General features: G+C 41.2%; 1 pseudogene across 1 annotated transcript; it reads right to left on the bottom strand.

Moving 5' to 3' along the window:
• Window positions 1–6,707: 6,707 nt before the first annotated feature.
• LOC108314950 lies at window positions 6,708–8,070 on the bottom strand (annotated as a pseudogene). The gene has a single exon (XR_001829746.2). The product of XR_001829746.2 is annotated as a eukaryotic initiation factor 4A-I-like (transcript).
• Between the last annotated feature and the right edge of the window lie 478 nt (window positions 8,071–8,548).

Below are 8,548 nucleotides of genomic sequence, written 5' to 3'. Positions count from 1 at the left end.
CTACCAAAAAATACAAAAAATTAGCTGGGTGTGGTGGTGCACACCTGTAATCCCAGCTACTCGGAAGGGTGAGGCACAAGAATAGCTGGAATCCAGGAGGCGGAGGCTACAGTGAGCTGAGATTGTGCCACAGCACTCCAGCCTGGGCAACAGAGAGAGATTCCATCTAAAAAAAAAGAAAAAAAGTGACTGAGTAGAAACAGTTAGGTCTTGGCTCCAAGACAAACACTAGGTCAGGGCACCTTGTCGTGTAGGTTCCCTGACTCACATGTTGGATGCTCTGTTCTTTCCTAGATGAGTCTAGAATTGCATAGACAACCATTTCAGTCATATAACTTCTTCATTCTTACAAGATTCTTAACCAGTAACTGAGAATAAGTTTTGGTTCTATTTAAAGATGGTGAGAGTGATTACTGATTCATAATGCTGAGACATCCTGTTTGGCATAAAAGGCTCTACTGATGTCAAACAGACTTTTTCCTTCCTTACCTGAAGGAGAATGCCAATCGGCCTTTGAGTCATCTATTGGGAATTCTCCTGTTTATCATCATTCTGAATTACCTTATTTACATATTTTAAAAATCAAACATGTCCACAGTATGAGTATCAGTAGACTATATGTTGCCATGATCCTTCCACTGTAATTTTTATGAAGAACAACTGTGGCTCTCCATTGAAGGGATCCCCAAGATTCTATGGGGTTTTTTTTTTAGAGAAAGAAAAGCAGAAGCCAAAGGTTAGAGAAGACTTCATGAAATTGGTGGACTAATAGCAGATAGCTTATCATGCAAGTAGCATGTAACTTTCTCCACTTCATTCCCTATCCCACACTTTTCACTCACAAAGTAAGCTGTGGTGTTATGACTCCATTCTTTTCTCTTTATGCTTCATGTGAAAATTTGGGGAAACATGCTGGTTACTCTGCAAATGCCTTTAGCAGATTTACTTCCACTGGATGCCTTGAGTTTGGAGAGTGAACCTCTCTAACTTCTAAAGCAGGCTTTCCTGTTTCATGAACCAGCCGTGAGACTGTCTCAGTCTTGACAAAGGTATGCAGCCTCCAAATGCTCATCAATTACCTTGAATGCTGTTAGAGAACTGTCCCTCCAGAAAGGGTTTGGAGTGTACGGATTGGTGGTTTATGAGTCCAGAGATAGACCCATGTAAACAAATTTGATCCTAGCACATCTCACATCTTTCTTTTAGATAATGCTGTAGCCAGTGCTGTTGAGTGGGTGTGTTAGGTTTTCCTCATTACCCACATTTACTTGGCATTTTCAGAAATTTCTGATGGCCACAGCTGAGTTTTCCAGTCCCAAGGGACATAGCACTTCTCCTCCATATCTTACTTCACCACCCTCAGATGTGTCAAAGTCTTAAGAAAATCTCAATGTTCATGGAATCCCAAAGGGTGGAAGCCATGGTACAGTCAAACAGATTCCCACAGCAATGATCTACTCATAACTCAGAAAGGAAGACTATCACTGTGTAGATGGCGATTACTGGAAATCACCATCATTCTTTCATTTAACAAACATTATTTGTTTGTGATGGAGTCTCACTCTGTTGCCCAGGCTTCTGTACAGTGATGCGATCTTGGCTCATTGCAACCTCTCCCTCCTGGGATCAAGCCATTATCCTGCCTCAGTCATTCAAGTAGCTAAGAATACAGGTGCACACACCATGCCTGGCTAAATTTTATATTTTTAGTGAAGACAGAGTTTCACCATATTGGCCAGGCTGGTTTTGAACTCCTGACCTCAGGTGATCTACCTGCCTCAACCTCCCTAAGTGCTGGGATTACAGGCAAGAGCCACCATGCTTATTGAGTCACATTTATTGAGCATTTACTATGACTGAGGCACTGTGGGAGATATAAATATAAATAACATAAAGCAGTCCACTTTTTAGGAAAAAACTTACTAATGACCAGCATCTACCATATTTATTTTCATTATTCCAATTCATATTTACAACAGCATTCTGAGCTTGGAAATATTATCGCTGTTTGATAGATAAGGAAACTGAGGCTCAAAGAATGTAATTAATTTGCTCAAACAAGATCCAACAGTTGGTAAGTAGCAGGGAGAGAACTTTCTGTCTCCATGATATAACGTTACCTTAACACGGAGGAAAAGACAGTTACTCAGGTAAGCAGAAATCAAGGAAATATGCGGTAAGTCCAAGAGCAGAAAAAATAAAATGTTATAGGATTTCAGAAGAAACAGGTAAAGACCCTGATCCCACAAAAAATGATCCCCTTCTCATCTACGGATTGGCATGGAGCAGAACTGTCTTAGAAGTACATTGGAATGTAGTGTTGCATTTCCTTAGATTAAAAGTTGGGCAAGAAGATGGTTCACATCTTTATGCCTGGATACTGTCACACATTGGTGAACTGGTCCCCAAAATTCCCTGTCAGAAGACCAGCTACAACTCAGTGGGAAAAAGGCCAGTAAGAACTTCTTCACCCCTACATCACTTTTCGGTATAGGAGCCAACCCCGTTTGCCCCTTCTGGAAATGGGTATCCACACATCTGAAGTACAAATATCCATTTTCTACCCCGGTTGGAGCAATTATTGGCATTTAAGTATTGCCTTATCTACTGGTTCTGTGAAAAAAAATAGGCAAACTATAAGAATATACTGAAGTAAAATCATTTTTTCCACATTTGGTAACAAGCTTGAATTACTTTACATTTTTTTGTACTCCATTTCTCACGTCTGAGCTCAAAATAATACAGTATGAAAAACACATTTTATATAGTACACCACAGTACAATAGAGTACGTTCATTCCCCACAATTCCTCTGAGATAAGCAGGAATGCCTCCCCCCATATTAGAGATGAGAAAAGTATTTCAAAGAGCTTATGATTCCAAGGTTCAGGAAAAGTATCTTTCTAGAGTTACAGAGCTAATAAGTGCAAAGCTAGACCTGTGGCCCACATCATCCAGGATGCTCCTTTCTAGACACGAGGTGGTCTCATGATACATATGGAATCTACTCTCTACTCTTCATCATCAACAGTGACACTTCAAGAAAGTGATTGCTTCTGGTAACCTTCCACTATGCAAAAGTCACATTAATTCACATATAACTCAGCATTTTTACCTTCAGTATGAAAACCCCGTACTTTACACTAGACTACATCTGTATTACTGAAATTCTAATATTATAGCTTCTTGTTACTTTCTTGGTTTTTTGTTTTTGTTTTTTTGAGACAGTCTTACTCTGTCACCCAGGCTGGAGTGCAGTGGTGCAATCTTGGCTCACTGCAACCTCTGACTCCCGGGTTCAAGCGATTCTCCTGCCTTAGCCTCCTGAGCAGCTGGGATTACAGGCGCACACCATCACACTTGGCTAATTTTTTGTATTTGTAGTAGAGATGGCGTTTCACTGTGTTAGCCAGAATGGTATTGATCTCCGTGATCTGCCTGCCTCGGCCTCCCAAAGTGCTGATATTACAGGCATGAGCCACAGGACGCGGCCTAGTAACACATTATTGAACCCCACACATATCATCAGAACAAAAAAAAAGTATGCACACCCAGTATCTTGAAAATATATTATAAATGTTTCCCAAAATGTAATGGGGCAAGAACGAGGTAGGGTGGAAATGATTCTCTGTAAACTATTTATGTTCACAGCATGAATGTGTTCACATGGAAAAATGTCTATTTTTTAATAGTATCAAATCTTCTAAATTATTTTTCATTGTATACTTTTCATGTTCCTGAAATACTACAGTCAGTGGTTTTGTTGTATGAGTTCTGTAATTAAAAAAAATAAGAAATTTAAAAACTGATTATATAAAGAACATTTTTTAAAACTGAGATTTTCTGTATCTAGCCGTTCTTATTTGCAGATGCAAATATATACACAGGTTCTTTACCTGCCTATTTACTTACTTCTCCTGGGAACTGTGGAGATGCTGATATTTCAGATGCTTGTTTGGAAAACTTATTGTTTAATTTGTGTTTTACTCAAATGAACTAAGCTTTGCTTAAATGATTTTTTTTGGATCAGCTTTCTAAGCTTATTACTGAAATCATAACCCATTCCTGTGTCTAGATGTGCATGGAATTCTTCATTTATGTAATTTCCTACGTATGGTTATCTAGGGTAGACAGAGGGAAAAAAAATTAAAGTCTTCTGCAATGCTAGAAAGTGACAAGAAGGACCAGGCACTGTGGCTCACGCCTGTTATCCCAGAACTTTGGGAGGCTGAGGCAGGCGGATCACCAGGTCAGGAGTTTGAGACCAGCCTGGCCAATATGGTGAAGCCCCATCTCTACTTAAAACTATAAAAATTACATGGGTGTGGTAGCACACGCCTGTAGTCCCAGCTACTAGGGAGGCTGAGGCAAAAGAATTGCTTGAACCTTGGAGGTAGAGGTCGCAGTGAGCCCAGATCACGCCACTGCACCCCAGCCTGGGCGGCAACAGAGCAAGACTCCATCTCAAAATAATAATAATAATAATAATAATAATGTGTTATGAAGTCATGACCTTATCAGTTGGAGATAGTCTAGAGGGGCAGTCAAAATGGCCAAGTTTATGCAAAGCTACAGAAACGAAAGACCAAATTTTAAAAAAAGAAAACACACGCGCGCACATGCACGCGCACACACGCGCACACATGCACGCGGACACACACGCACACACAGAAAACCCAGACATTTTAGTTCCTCTTCCTTTCCCTTCAAGATTCTTTTTGTAAGTGCTTCTAGAATCCTGCTCCCACCTATCTAATCCTGGGCCTTCGCAGATCCACAGAGGAGCGAGAACCTTAGATTGTATTGATAAGATATAAACACCATATCCTTCAGCACTTCAGCACTTCCTGGGATTCAGGACTGGGCAATCTCTTCACCTACATACAACCTTGCATGGAATAAATAACATAAAGCCCAGTTTGAGAGGGAGCATGTCTGGGCTGCAATGATATTTCATGGAAAATGGGGTACAGACATAAATCCCCCTGACTACAGTTCATCAGTGCTTTCCACAAGGGTGAACTCTGATGAGATATCTAGTACGTAGGAAATACAAAGTATAATATGAATTTATTGGGTTGTTCAATCCCCCTAAACATTTCACAGCTTTTAATCATTCATAATCTGAACCAATTACTCTAAGAGTTTGTGATTTGACATTCTCATTGCCACCTTATCACGAAATAAATGGAAAATCTAAAACCAAACATATGTAAAGAGGTTAGTTTTTGTTTCAATTCATGGAAAATAATTTTTTAGTTTTTTTATTTTAAGAAATGAACTAAAAATAAGTAATCAAGAAGAATCAAAATATTGCATGTAACTGTCTAACTTCTGTACCTGCTTACTCATCTATAAAATAGGATTGACAATGTTGTCCTAAACTTACAGAGGAATGTAAATGTAATAAGCCTTTTAAATCTCTACTTTGTAAACCAGAGAAAAGAGCACTATGTATTGTTACCTTTGTGCCTTATTATCTGAGCTAATAATAACTGTAGAAAAGTTATGTCAAATAACATTAAACGGACACTAGAATAAAACTGCAGTTTCAATTTGTTGTTTTACCATTTACATTGACAAGTGAGGATTAAAAAAGCATAAAGGAAATATAGCAAACACTCTGATTAGATTATGTCTCCAAAACTCCAATGTAGAAATAATATCTGAAAAAATAGCACAGTCTGTTTCTGCCAAGCTCTAAAATAAAAACCATCTCGAATCAGCGTATCAGCTGAAAATAAAATAATACATTTTAAAAAGTTCTCTAACCTACTTCTAAAAATTATAATACAATTCTGATAATTGGCCAGTAGCAGCATTCTGAGCCACTTAATTGAGCATCATTAGCAAGAGTAAAAACGTCAAAAAGCTCATATTAACATTGCTTCCATTTTTGGGAAATGGTCAAGTGACTCTTAGGCAGCCATAGCTTACTCTGTGACTCACAGGCACAGTTTTTACAGGGGACCAGAAAGGTTCTATGCCTGGTACAAAACACTGGGCAGAAGGAGAAGGGTGCCCACATATTACCACCCTCTAACCTCTAGGTTAGTGTTTCATTTTTTGCACATTTGTTTTGAACGAGACTTAAGTCTCTTAGCCCATGTAACTGAGCTTTTGTGAGCTGATCAGCAAAATCCAATCTAAAGCTCTTCCCAATACACAGCAATAAGCTAAGCCTTCAGGTTGGCGTAGTGCTGTGCAACAGTTAATGCTTTACAAACTCCCATTGCCTCCTTCAAGCCAAGGGAGTATCTTATTTATCTCTGTTTTCTTTGGGCTGGCACAAACTTTCAAAAGACAGTGAGTGTTATTATCTAGTTAATAACAGTAGGTCCTTAATCAGGTCCCTAATTTATTAATAAGACAGGTTTGCCTCAGGTTTGAAAAACAAACAACTTTTCTAGCTCCATGTGTCATTTCTTTTTTGCCTTTTTCCCCCCTCTCTCCCCTCGAGCTTTTATTCCATCTCCAGCTTATCCATACTTCTATCGCTCTTATCAGCTAAAAAAGTTGTCCAAAGCCTTGTGGCTTTTTTCTCCACTGGGAAAGTGGCAACCAAAGGAAGGATGTGAACCCTGTGTCTGCTTTCTGCTTATTCAGCAAAGACCTTAGTCATATTGCTGGTGCTCCTGATCACTCACTCGCCACCCAGGATGGGATTTTCGTTGTTGTTACTTTGTTTTGTTTTTTCACGGTTCCTTCTTTTGCCTCAAAAAGTGACATTTATTCAAAGAAAAAAAATGACAAGATACCCATCCCTTGGCTCCCTTCCCTCCCCCCTCCTGCTGCTCCTCAGCGCCCCCAAGACTGAACCTTGGCTGGGGCTAGGTGGCAGGACAGCCCCTCAGATGAGGTCAGCAACATTGAGGGGCATTTCCTCAATGGTAGTGTTATAGAAGGTCTCTAGGTCTCAAAGAGTCCACTGATCTTCTTCTGTCACCATGTTAATAGCCACACCCTCACGGCCGAACCGTCCACCTTGACCGATTCTGTGGATACAGTTTTCCCTGTTGGTGGGAAGGTCATAGGTGATGACTAAAGAAACCTGCTGCATATCAATGCCTCTGGCCAGCAGGTCAGTGGTAATCAAAACTCTGCTAGAGCCAAAACAAAACACCCTCATGAACACATCTCAATCCTTTTGGTCCATATCTCCATGCATGGCAGAGGCAGTGAAATCTCAAGCACGCCTCCTCTTGGTGAGCCAGTCCACCTTCCTTGAGGTGTTGATGAAGATGGCTGCCTGGGTGATGGTCAGGGTTTCATACAAGTCACACAGTGTGTCCAGCTTCCACTCCTCTCGTTCCACGTTGACACAGAATTCACGGATACCCTCCAGGGTCAACTCTTCCTTCTTGACAAGAATCCTAATGGGGTCTCTCATGAACTTCTTGCTCACCTCAGGCACATCAGAAGGCATGGCAGCCAACAGCAAAACTACCTGGGTGTTGCTGTTGAGCTTTTGGAATATGTCATAGATCTAGTCCTTGAATCCACAGCCTGACATTTCGTCAGCTTCGTCCAGTACAAACATTTTGATGTATTTGGGAGACAGGTGTCTCCGGTTAAGCATATCGGACACATGGCCAGGGGTTCCCATGATGATATGCGGAGCTTCCATCTGCAGTTTCTGCACCTCAGCACGCACATTGGTGACCCCAATACAGGCGTGACAGGAGGCACCCATGTAGTCTCCTAGTGCCATGACCATCTTCTGTATCTGCTGAGCCAATTCTCTAGTAGGTGCCAGGACCAAGGCCTGGGTGGCCTTTAGAGCTAATTCAATCTGCTGCAGAATCGATAAGGCAAACGTGGCCATCTTCCCAGTCCCAGATTGGGCTTGAGCAATCACGTCGTAACCCTTGATACAAGGTAGAATGGCTTGCTGCTCGATGGTAGATGGCTTCTAAAAACCATAGGCGTAGATGCCACAGAGCAGGGACTCCAAGAGGTTGATGTCATCAAAACTGTCAGCAATCTCATTCCAGTTGCTCTCGATGACGCCTTCGGGCTCCATCCCATAAGGGCCATTGTCTCTGGATCGAGAATCCTGACTCACAGACATGATCCTTAGAAACTAGCTGTTTTGTTTTTTTTATTTTTTCTTATTTTTTTTTTAATCTTTTGAGACAGAGTTTTGCTTTTGTTGCCCAGGCTGGAGTACAATGGCACAATCTCAGCTTACTACAACCTCCATCTCCAGAGTTCAATTGATTCTCCTGCCTCAGCCTCCTGAGTCGCTGGGATTACACGCATTCACCACCACGCCTCGCTAATTTTGTATTTTTAGTAGAGACGGGGTTTCTCCATGTTTGTCAGGCTGGTCTCAAACTCCCGACATCAGGTGATCTGCCCACCTCCGCCTCCCAAAGTACTGGGATTACAGGCATGAGCCACCACGCCTGGCCTGTTTTTTGTTTATTTAGTTTTCACAGTCAGAAGTAGGGAAAACTGAGTGACAACGGCTATTTACAGTAGGAGACCCCAACCCTTAGGCCACAAATAGTACCAGTCTGTGGCCTGTTAGGAACCCGGCCACAGAG

The sequence above is a fragment of the Cebus imitator genome, unplaced genomic scaffold (assembly GCF_001604975.1).
Source record: "Cebus imitator isolate Cc_AM_T3 unplaced genomic scaffold, Cebus_imitator-1.0 Scaffold165, whole genome shotgun sequence".
In the NCBI taxonomy this organism is placed as follows: Eukaryota; Metazoa; Chordata; class Mammalia; order Primates; family Cebidae; genus Cebus; species Cebus imitator.
Note: the sequence above shows the minus strand (reverse complement) of the source record. Positions and strands in the feature narration are given on the sequence as shown.